The sequence below is a fragment of the Dysidea avara genome, chromosome 5 (assembly GCF_963678975.1).
Source record: "Dysidea avara chromosome 5, odDysAvar1.4, whole genome shotgun sequence".
Taxonomy (NCBI): Eukaryota; Metazoa; Porifera; class Demospongiae; order Dictyoceratida; family Dysideidae; genus Dysidea; species Dysidea avara.
The window spans coordinates 19,080,430-19,098,158 of NC_089276.1; the positions used below are offsets into that span (position 1 = coordinate 19,080,430).

At 36.3% G+C, this 17,729-nt stretch overlaps 1 long non-coding RNA gene across 13 annotated transcripts in view; it reads left to right on the forward strand.

Moving 5' to 3' along the window:
- Nucleotides 1-48: 48 nt before the first annotated feature.
- Nucleotides 49-17,729, forward strand: part of LOC136256872 (uncharacterized) — a 22,277-nt gene continuing 4,596 nt past the window's right edge. The window contains exons 1-6 of one of the 13 annotated variants that reach the window (XR_010701686.1): nt 49-304; nt 503-699; nt 2,417-2,611; nt 4,131-4,432; nt 14,252-14,404; nt 16,432-16,487. This is a non-coding gene — a long non-coding RNA (uncharacterized lncRNA). Of the gene's footprint in view, nt 305-502; nt 700-2,416; nt 2,612-4,130; nt 4,433-6,687; nt 7,988-11,260; nt 14,405-16,431; nt 16,488-17,729 lie in introns of those variants that run through there. The other 12 variants (XR_010701687.1, XR_010701688.1, XR_010701689.1 and 9 more) reach the window with 12 other exon arrangements.

Below are 17,729 nucleotides of genomic sequence, written 5' to 3' on the forward strand. Positions count from 1 at the left end.
TTATGTACATATAATGCTTTAGGTTATGGCAAATATAATCAAGGAATTTTGTGGATAATCCCTTTTGGTCACTGAGTTATTTCTCCCTAATTTTGTTAGCAATTTTAAGTAACACTTTCATTATAGATGTTGTGCCGTTGGAAGTGGCGTTTTGCCAGTCACATTGTACAGACTTCAGAATAGCTCAATACTTGGCCATGGTCTACCTCAAGAGACATGATGAAGATTTGACAATAGCTGGTAGTTTTTATGATATATAACATCTACTTGTTTACCATTAGAATCTTAATCACTACTTATTCAGGTATAAAGTACACAAATACTGTACATTATGATGTAGTATATCTTGTAGCCAATATACATACAGGCCTACACATATGAGTTCAGTGAACTGTACAATAAATACAATTCACATCTCGTGCCATTATGTAAGAATTTATAACTTGATGGCTGCTGCAGAAATCTGGTGTTAATAAATTGATATATTTACTTGTAATCACAGGAAATTCTTTGGGTGGAGGAGAGGAGAAGGGAGGAACTGCATCCTATTAAGTTTTGAAAAATCTTGTGGAAAGGTCCCATGTCACTCGAGCTCAGTGACACAGTATCCATATAAATAATGGTAACAACAGCTACTGATCATGAGTTTACATTCGGATGTGTATTTCAATCCTATACTACACCTAAACTATCCACACAGTGAGTACATGAGTATATGAAAATTTTGAGAGTAGTTTTGCTTCCTAAGTTATCACATAATGCTACTACATATATTGGAGGAATGGCAGTAGGAACAAGCTAAATGTAAATAAACACAATTTATAAAACGTGATAGTCTATTTTGCTTATAGGTTCCTAAAAGTATTTTGAACTAAGATGGTTTTGATACATAGAAGGACATACGTATGTATGTACATGTGCATATACCACTATTGTTAAACACAGTTTCAAGAATACTGAGACACACTTTTTAGTTGGGACATCATAAATGTCTGCAAAGTAACTAAATAGCCACGTATACATGTCATCGTGCTAGCTATACTCTACAGTTGATGTTGCCATGGGCTCTTTGTTAAATGTACATTTAATTCATGTGATTGATTGTGATCAGTAGGTTTAGATTAGGGATTTTGCAAGCTAGAAGGGATCATTACAATAAATATTCCCTAGTTGCACAACCAAAGTTCCTAAAATAAAATAAAAGATCCTAGTTGTACAGCCATACAAGTAGTCAATTTGTGGTTATAGTACCAGAGGACTATATTCTATAACTAATATTACCAATCATATTTTTTTGAACAAAATGTGTATAGCTATGACTGCTATGTACAACTTTTAATAATAATAATAATAATAATATGCAAAAAAAACTGTGCAATGTTAATTTCAGCCACCAAATTCAATCAATTTCCTGGGATGACATACTCCAAGACCAACCCCCCTCCAGAAAGTTCATGTTTCACACTTCACTGAGTGTGCTTTACACACTATGCATTAATTGACTTCTACTAGTCTGCCCCCTTATTAAAATCTTAGATCCACCCCTGTTAATTCAAAACTGTGACACCTTATCGTGTAGTAATTACATAATGTACATGTTGATTAACCATATATTTATTCTTAGCATTGGACGTTTTTTGTAAGGCTTGGTATTTTTGCCAACTGACTTCATATGTTAGATATTGAGGACTGCTCTTTAAGCTACACCATCTGTGTTTCATAATAGCATGGGTGTACACATGTGTGCACACACACGTGTGTGTTTATGTGTGCGCGCACGCATTACGTGTGTACATTGTGTGTGTGCACATGCGTGTGTGCATATGTAAGCTGATAACATAACATGCATTGGAGTTTTTCTATTCTGAACAATTACAATAAGATATTTCAGTGACATTGAGAAACTGGCTAATTTCCTGATTGTCAGAGTGTATTTTTACAGCTTATCAAAAGATTTTAGTCTAAGATAACAATGTCAAGTAACTACAAGGTGTAATTATATCTGAGCATCAAATTATTACTCGTTAACCACATGCACATGCTAATAGTGCCACTGTTGTTGCATGCTTCAATTTCTACATTGTTATTGTCACATGATAACTTGTGAAGCCAGTTTATGTATAGAATTCAATTATACTGTATGATTTGTATATGCACAACTATATTTGGTTAAATAGATTATACATTTGGATATCCAGAACCACACATACAAAAATTTACTCCTCACCTTCCCCCTCCCACACACACACACACACACGCATTCAGTTCTCTAATACTGTACACCCTATTAATTTACTCTGTATGTGGTTTAGTTTTGTGGCATGGCAAAGTACGGTTGTGGGTAATTTCTTTTGGTCATTGAGATTTACCTTATAATTTTGTTGACATTTTTATGTTTATTAAATGTTTTGTGTAGGTTATTGCCATTGGAAATGATTTGCCAGTCATGTACTGTAGAGAGTATTAACATACGCTGAACATTAACATACGCTGAACATTATACACAATAAATTCTCAATGGACGATGAAGATCTGGCAGTTATAATTATCCAGGCTATGGTAATATTATATAGTGTTTGTTCACCATAGAAATGAATCAGTACTTATTCAGGTAAATATAAGTGCACATACATTGTGAAATTATAGCTAATATACAGGTGTGCACTTTGTTTCATGTATCTCGGTTTCCAATATACCAATTTAATGTGACAACCTGCATACATCTCATGGCATTGTGTGAGAATTTGTAACTTGACGGCTACTATAGAAATCTAATAAATTTGGTTAATACATTAATCTATTCACTTGTAATACTGTATGTAGTTCCTTAGTGATATATAATACCCAGTACAACATGGTATCATCATGGCAGATGTCAAGCAAAAGTCTGTGTGCCTGTATATGGCAGAGAAAGCACAGCCAAGAAAAGTGTTATCAACAAGTGAAGATATGATGGAGAGAATATATGCTTAGCTTGAGCTAGGATGGCCTCTTATACAGTATGTACATACGTTTCAAGTTTACTGACTCCCTACTCCACAGGCTTCTGTAGCCTTCCTGTAGATCCCTAGTGGGATAGTATGTAGTTAATAAATAAGTACCATTCAATCATAGTTATGTTATCTGTTTGCTCACATTGAGTTACTCGGCATATCTTACAAAGTACGTACCATAGTACATTGTAAGTGTACATATAACTGATATAGATTAGATGCTTATGACATGCATGACAATTGTTGTACTTTAATTCACCTACTGTACGTACGTATGTACATGATTAATACTCCAACACAGTTACGATGTGTTAAGTAAAAGTATAATACAGTAGGTGTACTGGTACTGCTACAACTTGTGACTGGAATGTTAACCTCTATCAATTTTTTATTGTGCGTAGTTAGTTCAGTAGTGGATTCAGGGTGTGCACAGAGAGAAAGTGTACCCTCTGATCTTAACTTTCAAATGCATATTAGAACCATTCACTATACTTTGCTAAATAGTGGTTTAATGATGTTTAACCAAAGTAGCTCGGTGGTGAATCCAGGTGGAATACTTGGTACATGTCATTCCTCCCTATCCTTCTCCATCATCTGAGTAAAACAAAAGAAATATTCCAGACAAGATTAAGATACTCTAATAAAACAGTCATTGCAATCATCCTCCCGTTTAAAAAATAGACTAAATAATATATTTATGCCCATGTCATGGTGTTGCAAATGCAAGTTTTTAAACTGAGCAATGACTGTCCTTTGTATACCATAACTACATGACACAAATTACTTCAGGGTCATATAAACTGCTCATAGAAATACTGATTCCTGCAACACATGTTTAATGAAGACAGGGTACAGCCCCCAGACCTTCTAATTACTACCCTAGTGCATCTCCCCTTTCCAAACTCTGGATATACTCCTGTAGCTGTGAGTACACAAAATTAAAGCTAGTTTTCTTGATGATGTTGAAACTCAAAGTTGTGTTAGTCATTTTTCATTTACTTGTTTGTTGCAATGTTTGATTTACTGTTATGACTTGGGGCTGTTCTTAAGGGGGATCCATATGTTAACCATGGAAACTAAGAGAAATTGTAATAACTTTGTCTGAATATTTCTACATGAGGATATTCTGTTTCTTAGCAACAAACTCAAGTTATTCTAATAACTAATCGAAGAACTATTAACAGGTGTTGATTGTGATGGTGTGCTGACCAGCTGTTACTGTTCAGTGAAATAGACCACTACAGAATGGATGGACCACTGGACTTGACTTACTACTATTTTGTTAACACATGGAGTGTGCTTCAGTACTATTTACAGTCCCATACTAATGTTAGGCAGCTTGTTATGTGAGTTGGTGGTTCCTCAGACAGTCCATATCATCCATTAGTATCAAACCAAGTGTTGAACTAGTTCTAAAGAATGGTGCCGGAACATCGATGGTACGTATTTTTGTATTGTATGGTTATTAAGCACCTACAAACTAAAGAATACACATTGATAGAGAGAAAAGAAATATGTGTGTAAAAGTCATAAAACTTATTTTACTGACTCAATCAGCCTCTCAAGATTGATTTTCACTCATGTGTAACACACATGCATATATGTTTATACACTGTATATACGTCAATTGCATGACAATTATTTTGTATGTGCAGTAAAGCATTGAACAATTGCTTGACATGTGGTGTTGAAAGTGAAACTGTTGTTACAGCTAACTACCAGCTGGGTTGTGTTAGGAGCACGGGATGCACGTTTCATTTGGTAGGTTTGCCACAAATAGTGCGTGATAAGTGAAGCCGGCCAACTTTCAATGTAACGGATCAGTTAATCCATGCATGCAAAGTACAATACACAATAGATTTGTGGAAAACGTGTGTAGCCTTACACTGCATGCAATGAATTGTGTGAATTAATTGGTATCACCACTTTTGTTGCATTATGTCAATCCATTAAAATTTTTAAAATGAAGCCATTTGAGAGAAAAAGCTATCAAGTATGTAGAAGCCATGCTGTTTAAGTATAGGAAAAAGAATTCTAGACCCTGGACTGTGTGGCTCCTAGGCACTTGCCTATATTGCATATTAGGCTCAAGTCACCACCACTGTCATTTATGTTTTACCAATACAGTGAAGACTTCAACAATGAATTTTCTGTATTATCAGATGACTCAATATTACACAGCTGATCTAGTGGGATGGTAAAATGAATAATCACTGAGGTGTATATATAGAAGAGTATGTGGTTGCCATAAACAGCAGATGTTTTAACAGGAATAAAGTTTGGCAGATTTGAAAAAATACCAGTGTAGAACTTTATTTATTGATTATTGCTTACTAAAATATCATACACCAAACTGTATTGCCAAAGTAAGTCCTTCCATACTTTATCATGTTGCTTTTGATAACATGGAAAACAGTGTGGCATGTGTATGCCAGACCTAAAGTTACACCATAATACAAATCCCTGGTCAATACTATTGTAAGTGTAGTGCCACCAGAAGTGCATTCCATTTTACTTGTCACAGTGTGTACTACATAAGTGGTGTCACTTCAGTTTTACTTTTTTCTTACTATATACATTACACATATAGAAACTATACAGCTTATATGATTACTTCTAACCCAATAATCAAAGCAGTGTTACTATATTAGTGATTAATTGCCATGTGCCAAGCTATTGGAGTCTCATGGCATTGGGTAAGAAAGTGTAACATGACGGCTGCTGTAGAAATCTGATAACCACATATGCATTGATGCAGAATTTTGTTAGTCTATTTAGTTATGATTCCACCACACCATACAAGACAATGATAATGTATCAACAGATGTGAGCAATGACAAATATTTGTGTACCTAGTTCATTTACCAATGATCATCATATTACGCATATCCTTTTGCTCACCTGAAGTAAACTGTATGTAGAACACTGTTACAGTAGTGCATTGTATACTCATACACAGGCTTGCTAAGGCAACTATTAATTCAACCATGGACTAGCAACCTATTCTATGGGAGCAAACCATAGCATTAGCTGGAGGACAGTTTGGTCTTCTTTCATGAGAAAATGAGACACACATAGCTACGTCTGTACGAATTTGTAAATCCAAAAGCAAATAAACATAATAATTTTATACGTAGATGATACAAGTTCTAAATCAGTAAAACCTTACTTGATGGCATGCAGTCCAACTCTCAATGGTTACTGAAACTTATGCTGTTCAAATCATTAATGTGCAGTTTCAAGGTGGTGATATACTGTGGAAGTCATTAAGTTAATAACAGTGAACACTGAACTGAGTTGAACTATTGATTATATCGATCCACCAAATCACCTGTTAAGTACAGAAGTCTTATATTCTAGACTGTTTTGCCTCACCATGGCAACTACTGTAATAGTGCTATATTGTAATAATATGTTTTACACAAGGGTGTCAATTAATGGTGTCTCTAAGCAACAAACATGTAGCTAGGCATCATTAGGTTGAATTCACATATTAGGCAGTGTAGGGACTGCTGCATATCAAAATATCTTAGTCTAAAATAAATTTAATGCTTTCTTTGTTAATGTTGTCCTATACAGCAAGCTGCAATGGTATCCAAGCATCTAATATCATTTGTTAACTACATGTTAATAGCTGCAGGTACACACATCGTCTGCCGCTGATGTTGCCGCATGCATCAATATCTACACTTCTTGTAACTACCGCATGATAACTTGTGAAGCTCGTGAAGTAGCTGGCCACAGCAGCCTGTGGGATTCAATTGTTGCCGGGTTGTGGTTATACTTTTACACTACTAATCAGTTTACAGAAAGTATACATGGCTCTTTTGAGTGTAGCGGCATACATACAATGACTAGCGTACACATATTTAAATACCCAAGATACGTACCATCTACTACACTGCACATGTCAATATAGCTACATGCATTCTGATTGACTCAGATTATAATAGACAAATTTCATAATAAGGCATTGATAATCGTTGCCTCTAGCAACCTGAATTTTACATTATTTGCAGGTGTCAGTATCTAAAGTGGCATTATATAGAGGTGACATTTTAAAGCCACTGATGTAGCCGTAGTGTTTTCATACAATTTCTATGTGAGGGGGCAATCACATAGATATGTAATGTATGGGAAAACTACAAATAGAATTTTAATGTTTATCTTCAATTCACATCACAGTAACTTGTAGCTGTGAATGTTGAAATAATATATAATCTCTCAAAGTTTTAAATGGATAGTGCATATGAAATTATGAATCCCACATGTTATGTACGTATGTGATTGGCCAGAAGGGACAACTATTGCACACTCACATAGACAATGTATACATATGTATGGGAAACTACAAACTTTATAATGTCTTTGTATACTACCCTTTTAAAACTTGGAGAGGTTACTGTGGACACTGACACCTACAAATTCAGGTTGCTAGGGGCAATGGCTAATTTTTTTTCTTATGAAATTTGCCTGTTGATGGCAATTCCCAGAGCATGCTACTGTACTAACTACAGTTAGTTATAGAACTTGTTTCAGCAGTGTTTTATATTGTTTGCTGTCTAAATGTCTTGCAATGAACGTGGCTACTTCAACAAGTGTAAATAATACTCTTGCTTCTGAGTATGGTGAATACATGATGGCAGGTATGCCAATTTTTTTCTTAATCTTGTAAGATCGTGCTACGTATGTACACAATCCTATGTGTCCAATTATGCGAAGGGGACTCTATTTGAACCAAAATATATGTACACATATATTGCAATTGGAAATGGGTTTTGTGGTAATACAAGTATAGGCATGACATGTAGTGGTGATTGTTTAATGGAATTATGGTACGGGTATATTCTTTTAAACTTTGATTAATATCTCAGGCATCATTGCATCATTCAAGCTGGTGATATACAGACTGTTAGTAATTGTAAGCTTCTCTTCTGATAACTTGGTTCCTTTAAACAATAATGTCTGATGGAAGAAATTTGAATGGTGTCCTGGTGAGTTTATCATCCTTATAGACTAAGTGTTTGGCTTGAACTTATTTTAATGAGGTAGTGAATTAGTACATATTTTGGTCAGTTAGCTTGCTATGGTACATAGCTAGATTGTAGAAAGGTGTTGAGGAGAGGTTGTGCTATTCTACTAGTATCCTGTGTAGTTATGTAATAGTGTGTAATGTGTGGTTATTGGTGAACACACCAATGAGGTTTGTTGCATCAGACCAGTCATTACTGGGTATTAGTGCATACCAGTGCTGTGTGGGGTGTCGGGATTCAGTGGAATAGAATGGTGGACTGGAATGGTGCAATGGACTGGTAATTAGATAATTTCATCTAGTGGTCACCTTTTTATAAGACCACCTCTTTATAAGACCTTATTACTTTAATGTCTAAATTGTTGTTTTAGAGTGTATCCCCATAGGATGGTCTTATTGATTAATTGTGTGCCACATGCCTAGAAAAGTCAAGGTGATATCTGATTTATGATACAACAATACCCCCATGCAAAAACAGCTTGGTTGTACAAAGACGTATCCGTGAAACTAAAAGTAACTGGCAACTAAAAGGAGCTAATATCTGGTGAGACCAAGAATTACAAAAATCTATATAACATTGGTATTTCATCCCAATCAATTCCCTGTAACTCTAATTGGCTAGTAATTTGGCCGCCTTTTTTCTCCTCTACAATGGCTATTGATAATGGCACCAAATTACTAGCCAATTAAAATTAACGGGAATTAATTAGGTATTCAGCAATACTGCATGAGTCAATGATAAAGGACTAATGTTAGATTTTTGTATAGTTAGTTGCCGGTAATAACATTCATTTCTTAATCTTGGCCCTACCAGATGTTAGGTACGGAGCTCCTTTAGTCGCCAGTTACTTTTAGTTTTGTGGAATCTGTAGACACATCATTTTTGTACAGCCAAGCTGCTTTTGCATGGGGGTATTGTTGTATCACCGACTTTTTTAGACATGTGGTGCACAATTAATCAATAAAACCATCCTGGGGATGCACTCTAAAACAACAAGATAGCAGTGATTTAGACATTAAAGTAAAACTACCTTTATAAAGAGGTGGTCAAGATAGTCTTTATAAAAAAGGTGACCGCTAGGTGAAATTATCTATTTACCATTCCATTCCAGTCCATTCCACCATTTCGGTCCACCATTCCATTCCACTGAATACACATGTCCGTCTGTGTGTGGGTGGATGCTTGTGTGTAGTAATAGGGAACAACAAAAGCAACTGGGCATAACCAGGCGTCAAGTCTACCCAGCTGTATAATGTCATGTTTTCTACATAATTATTATGAATTCTTGATAATGTGGACCTGGTGGCCAGGTGCTATATAACTGGGAAAGTAAATACCCAATTGTCCTTTTCTTGCCTAGCAGTGTTGAAGTCGTTGTGGAACTTTGACTCATTGGACTGGAGAGAAACTAGCAATACTGTTAGGACAGTTATAGCAATTAATGTGTAGGGCAAATTCTCCATCTGAGTACATGCAATAGAGCAGCCTTTTTTATGAAAGGTTTTGTTTGAATAAATAGTTATATGTTAGGTAGTTATTAGCATTGATATTCTAGCACTGAGCATTAGATATTACCTGAAGGTGGTTCACTTGTTCTGTTTTACATACAGCTCAATCAAGAGACTATTGTGTTTGTACCTGAGATGAATGTGCTAGTGCTGTCCAAAGAATGATGCATGTGCATACTTAGGGGAAGGTTTTTGATTGTGTATGATCGTGACATTTGGTACACAATTATTTGTGTTTTTTATTCAGGCATTAAAGCTACGTATCTCCCACAAGATGAATTTTATAGGCTACTGATATTACTATTCACTACAAATAACAGGTATACATACACTGCACGATGTACTGGCTGACATCATTGTCTGCATGCATCGAAATTCTTAGCCTATGACACTGAAAAATTGATACGCGTATTGTTCCAAGGTCATCATGATTATCAGATGATGATATCACTTGGTGCACACTAAATTGCATGCTGCCTCTGCAGAGAAGCTTTGCAAACCTCACAATTAAGCTTGGATTGTAGGATCTATATTGTGCATATAGGACGGGAGCAGCTTTGAGACTTTCAGCCACTTAGACTACTGGAGTTTCAATAAGTATGTGGCAGTGTCATAAGCATTGCCAATAAGTTCAATGGTCCACTGTTGATACCTTCCTTTTGTGTAACCAATATCAGGTAGCAAACAAGTAGAGAGACAGACAGACAGACAGACACACACACTCACACACACATCACACACACACACACACACACACACACACGCACGCACACACACACACACACACACACACACACATAAAGCAAAGCAAAAAGCAAAGCAAAAAGCAAAGTCCTCAGCTGCCGTGTGGTCACGCCTACCCAGTAAACCAGCACTGGGACACCTGTGCATGCACTACTCAAGTGTTAGGAGTCAGCACAGGCAAATCCTCCTGGGACAGAACTAGTAACTTACAGGAGGCTGTGCCTTGTCTCACAGGCTAAGGCATGGGCACCCAAAGTCCCATCTGGACCTTCACCCACTGTGTGAGACATGGACAGTTGGCATTTGCTTCCCCAGTTAATACCTTGATGTTACAACTGGGTGGCTGCATCTGCTTCCCCAGTTGACACCAGGTAACCAGGACCCCATTTAAACAGCTGGGTAGACTGGAGCAATGTGAATAAAATTTCTTGCTCAAGGAAACAACACCAATTTTGCATAATCAAGCATTGAACCTGCCGGGGAACCTTTCGATTACTAGGCTGATGCTCCAGCCGCTTGGCTATGCTGCCTCACAACACACACACACACATATGTACGCATGCACCCACACACACACACACACACACACACACACACACACACACACACACACACACACACACACACACACACACACACACACACACACACACACACACACACACACACACACACACACACACACACACACACACACACACACACACACACACACACACACACGCACGCAACACACACACACAACACACAACACACACACACATTGTTCTCTTATACTGCACACCCTATTAACCAGATACTCTTTGTGAAATATCCTGTTAGTATCCACAGTGACATAATAGCATACCTTTTAGGTACATATAAGATACAAAGCTGTGCTTGTGGCATGGCAAAGTATAGTTGTGGATAATTTCTTTTGGTCATTGAGATGTACCTTATAATTTCATTGGCAAGTTTTATGTGTATTAAATATTTTATATAGATCATTGCCATTGGGAGTGATTTGCCAGTCACATACTGTGAAGACATAATATGTAATCATTTCTCAATACATGATGAAGATCTGGCAGTTATGGCATTATATAGTGCTTTTTTCACCATAGAAATCTGAATCACTACTTATATAAGTACACAGGTTGTTTCATGGGTTTATGATATATCAATGAAACGTGACAACCAACATCTCACAGTATTGCATAGTAATTTGTAACTTGACAGCTGCTACAGAAATCTAGTAAATTTGGTTAATCTATTCAGTTGTTATGTATACAGTTCCTTATATATACGTACCACCCACTAACATGGTATCATCATGGCAGATGTCTGCTGAGTCTGTTGCCTGTATGACAGAGAAAGTGCAAACAAGAAAAGTATTATCTACAAGTGAAAAATTGACAGAGGGAATATGCTTAGATAAAGGGCACTATGCATAGTTATGCATTTGAGCCGGGATGGCCTCAAATACAGTATGTACATACGTTTCAAGTTTGCTGCTCCCTGCTCCACAGGCTTCTGTAGCCTACTTGTACGTAGGTCTCTAGCAGTATGTAGTTTAAAAATCAGTACCATTCAAAATGTAGTTATAAAATTGACACACTTTTTGAGTAGTAATCTGCCAGTGAGCTGATTTCTACCTTCTCTTAGTGAAATGGACAAATTTCATAATAATGAAACTGTTGCCCCTAGCAACCTAAATTTTACATTATTTGTAGGTGTCAATGTCTTATGTCACCTCTCCAAGGTTTAAAAGGATAGCATATATAAGTCATGAGATATGACATTTTGAAGTTGCAATTTTCCCATACATTGTCAATGAGAGGGGCAACAGTTGCCCCTTCTTGGTAATTACACAAATTATGGGATTCAAAGAATATCATATCTTATGACCTATATACACTATCCATTTATAACTTGGAGAGATTATTGTTGACATTCACACCTACAAATTATGTAAAATTGAGATAATTATATGTTCTTTTGAATTTTTGGTTTTTGCATACGTTGAAATACCTCATTTTTGTGATTGCCCAGAAGGGGCAACTGTAGCCCTCTCCCATAGATATGTATGGGAAAACCACAAATTTCAAAATGTCATATCTTATGACATATATATGCTATCCTTTCAAAATCTGGAGAAGTAACTTTAGACGTCATCGCCTAAAAATAATGGGAAATTCAAGTTGCTAGGGGCAACGATTATTTCTATATGCTATAAAGCCTTATTATGGAATTTGTCTATTGTTAAGAGAATTAGCAGTGGGGTGTATCATACATTCTCATTTAGATGTGATTTTATTAGTTGGTAAAAAAATAACACAAGCAGTTGGTTATTGTCTTGCTGTTTATATGATTGCTTCATAATTTATAGCAGCACAGCAAATTCCCAATTACATTAACACAAATTCTGTTTTGCTAAAAGCGTTCTTCTGAAATGTACTACACAAACACAGGTTTGTTCATGACTACTGCCATGATCAGGTGACAGTTTAATTTGTTTGCGTTTTCCTAATGATGTTTCATGACAGTTGTTGTTAGCTGTCAAGTTTGTGTTATGCTATGAGTGAGTTGATGAGAGCACACATACATACGTATATAGATTTTTGCTTAGCCTCCTAAGTTAGTGGTACAGGCTCTGCCTTCTGTGTTTACCCTCCGGTGCCTAACTGCATGGTAAAGTAGACAATAAAAATAATAAAGACAGGCAAATTGAAAGTGCATTTTTCTTCCTGCACATTTAGCTACTTATCACTGTGTGTTGTATTATAGTATGTGTGTTAATATGTGTGCCAGCTTGATCTTAAACCTAGGAATCAGAAAATGCGCATCACGCTGTAGGTACAAACTAGCATTTTGCTTCTGTTTACTATTGCTCCCATCATAATTATGCTCACATCGAGTTACTAGACATATCTTACAAAGTACCAACATTGTAAGTAGTGTACACATAACTCATATAGGTTAGATGCTTATGACATGTATCACAGCTGTTCTACTTTAATTCATTCACAGTCTGTACGTACGTATGTACATGATCAATACTTCAACACAGTTATGATGTGTACTGATACATAATAACATACATATGTGGTTGTGGTGACGTCTGAGATGGTATATAAGGTGAGAATAACTGTAGGTGTACTGCTACTGCTGCAACTTGTGACTGGAATGCTAACCTCTATCAATTTACACTTGTATAATTATTTAGCTCAGCAGTGAATCCATGGGGGTGCACAAAGAGCAAGTGTACCCCTCCCTCCCCCTAATCTTAACCTTCAAATACATAATACAGCCATTCACAATACTTTGCTAAATAGATATTCAACTAAAGTAGCTCAGTGGTGAACCCAGAAGGTGGTACATGCCCTTCTTTTCATCATCCTTAAGCAAAAAGAATTATTACAGTCAAGAATGAGATACTCTAATAGAACAGTCATTGCATGCAACACAAATCATCCCCAAGTGTATCCCATGAACTAAAAATATTATATTTGTGCCCATGTCATAGTGCAGTGCTTTTATACTCAGCAATGACTGTCCTTTGTACACCATAACTATATAACACAAATTAATTCAGGGTTATATAAACTGCTCATAGAAATCACTACTGCAACTGATTCCTACAACACATGATTAATGAAGACAAGGCACAGCCTCCCAGGCCTAATTATATAGAGACCCACTACCCTCCCCATTCCAAATGCTGGATGTATACCCCTTTAGCTGTGAGTACACAACATTAGACTGATGATGTTGAAACTCAAAGTTGTGTTAGCCATTTTTTTTCATTACTTGTTTGTTGTAATTTTTAATTCACTGTTATGACTAGAAGCTGTTTTTTAAGGGGGATCCATATGTTAACCATGGAAACTAAGAGAAATTGTAATAACTTTGTCTGAATATTTCTACACAAGGATATTAGTCAATGCCATTTCTTAGCAACAAACTGTGTCAAGCCGAGTTATTCTAATAACAGGTGTTGATTGTGATGGTGTGCTGACCAGCTGTCAGTTACTGTTCATTGAAATATACCACTACAGAATGGATGGACCACTGGACTTGACTACTACTATATTTTGATAACACATGGAGTGTGCTCCAGTAATCAAACCAAGAATGATCATTCATGGTATGTATCTTTTTTGTTGTGTGGTTATAAAGCACCTACAAAATAAAGAGTTTATCCTTTGTGATAGAGAGAAGAGAAATATGTGTGTATAAGTCACAGAATTTATTTCACTAGTGACTTAATCAGCCTCTTAAGACTGGTTTTCCCTCATGTGTAATACACATGCATTCATACATGTATATACGTCAATTGCATGCCAATTATTTTGTATGCGCAGTAAAGCATGAAACAATTGCTTGACATGTGGTGTTGAAAGTGAAACTGTTATTACATCTAACAACCAGCTGGGTTGTGTTAGGAGGTACGGGTAGTGTGGTGGTGATGTACGTGTCATTTGGTAGGTTTGCCACAAATAGTGTGTGATAAGTGAAGCTGACCAATGCAACTTCAATGTGATGGATCAGTTGGCCACGGTTAATCCATGCATGTTAAGTACAATACACAATAGATTTGTGGAAAACATGCGCAGCCGTACAGTGTATGTCAATGAATTGTGTGAATTAACTGTATTTCATTGGTATCACCTGCATTATGTCACTCCATTAAAATTTAAAAATGAAGTTATTTTGAGTGAAACAGCTATCAAGCATGTAGAGAAGCCATGCTGTTTAAGTACAGGGAAAAGAATTCTAGACCCTGGACTGTGTGGCTCAGCAATCGTAGGCACTTTCCTGGATTTTAAGTTGTGTTGGGCTCAAGTCACCACCACTGACATAAGATTTCATTATTATGTTTTTACCAATACTGTGAAAACTTCAACAATTGATTTTCTGTATTCATCAGATGACTCAATACTACACAGCTAATCTAGTGGGATGGTATAATCACCGAGGTGTATGATTACCATAAACAGCAGATGATTTAACAGGAATAACGTTTGGTGAATTTGACATTATTAGTGAAGGAAATCAGTTGCTCTACTTTATTTGCTGACTATTGCTTTACAAAATTTCATACACCAAATTGCTTTACGTACTGTATTGCAAAATAAAGTCCTGCCATACTTTATCATGCTGTTTAGTGTTTACGATTACTTAGAAAACAGTGTGCCCATGTACACCATACTTACAAATCCCTCGTCAATATTATTGTAAGTGCAGTGCCACCAGAAGTGCATTCTATTTTACTTGTCATAGTGTGTACCATGTAAGTGTACACACTCTTTGCTCTCATGATCTCTTACTACATTACTCATATAGAAACTATACAGCTTATGTTCACTTACTTCTAACCCAATAATCAAGGCAGTGTTGCTATATTAGTGATTAATTACCATGTGCCAAGTTATTGGAGTCTCGTGGCATTGGGTAAGAAAGTGTAACATGACGGCTGCTGTAGAAATCTGATAACCACATATGCATTGATGCAGAATTTTGTTAGTCTATTTAGTTATGATTCCACCGCACCATACAAGATCAACAGACTTGTGCAATGACAAATACCTGTGCAGCTAGTAGGTGATTTTACATGTACATATGTAACTCATTTTACCATTGACCATCATGTCACAGCCAGCTTCCTTTTGCTCACCTTCAGTGTTATGTAGAACACTGTAGTCTGTTGTATTCTTATACACAATAGCCTTAATCAAAGTGTATGTGTACCAAGAGTGGGACATCTCTTTGTTGTCAATCTGAAGCTGGCTGGGATGTTGATAATAGAGAAATTCTGTGAATGCAAGTAGGTACAAACCAAAGAAGCTTTCATTCATAGAGAACACGTGAATAAACAACACCTACAAACATGTTTTACTTTAAGTCCTCCATTCAATTCTCCGTAGGGATAACCCATTTGTGTTCCATGATAATTGATTGACAGCTTGTAGTTTGGTAGCTTATTTGTAGTTACCTATATACATACAATCAATCTATTTTTTTTGAAAGTAACTCATAATCAGCTGGTTGTTGTGTATTGTCAATTTTAAGTGGGTCAAGCACACATAAGTCACCTGGTGTATACTCCTTTGAAAATCATCATACCTCAGCCCATTACGTATACATATTATATTCATGGTTTGTTGTCCACAGAGGTCAGGATCAACATGTTGTCCACAAAGGTCAGGATCAACATGTTGTCCACAGAGGTCAGGATCAACATGTTGTTCACACTCATGTCATTTTCCATACAGTGTTTCTGTCTGTGTACAGTTAACCTGTGAGAGATTTCCAAGAATTTTGTCAGTTGTCTCGATAAGTCTTTTTTATTCATCATATACACAGCTTTTACATCATAATAATTATGTAGCTTGAGTTATATTATCATAATGTTTCCGTATTTTTAAGAGCATCTTTTTATATGGATGCATGCTTATCAAAGTATCTTAGTCTAAAATAAATTTAATCTTTTCTTTGTTAATATTGTCTTATACGGCAAGCTGCAATGGTATCCAAGCATCTAATGTCATTTGTTAACTACATGCCTAATAGCTGCAGGTACACACATCAACATCTGCCACTGATGTTGCCGCATGCGTCAATATCTACGCTTCTTGTAACTGCCGCATGATAACTTGTGAAGCTCATAAAGTAGCCACAGCAGCCTGTGGGATTCAATTGTTTGATTGTGGTTATTATTTTTATACTACACTAATCAGTTTACAGAACTATGTGTGGCTCTTTTGAGTGTAGCTATCCACTGGCATAGCATACATATAAAATACCCAAGATACCATCTACTACAATCAATATAGCTACATGCATTCTGAATGACTCACATTATAATAGGCAAAAGACATTAACAGCCGTTGCTCCTACCAACCTGGATTCAGTTTACATTATTTGTACGTAGGTGTCAATATCTAAAGTAATTCTCCAATTGATATATAGCATATATAGGTGACATTTTGAAGTTGTAGTGTTTCCATACATTGTCTATATGAGAGGCAACAGTTGCCTATTCTGGACAATCACTATTATAATGTATGGAAAAACTGCAAAGTGAGTTAAATAGAATTTTCAATTCACATCAGTAATTTGTAGCTGTGAATGTTGATCTTTCCAAGTTATAAATGGATAGTGCCTATAAAATACGACATTTTGAATCCCACACATTATGTATGTGATTGGCCGGAAGGGGCATTGCACGCTCACATAGACAATGTACGTATGGGAAGTAAAAGGTCTTTGTATATTATCTTTTTAAACTTGGAGAGGTTACTCAGTTTTACTTTAGACATTGATACCTACACTGAAATTCAGGTTGCTAGGGGTAATGTTTTCCTTATTATGAAATTTGCCTGTTGATGGCATTACCCTATTGTACTAATTACTACAGTACTAAGTTATAGAACTTTGTCTCAGCAGCATTTACATTGTTTGCTGTCTGT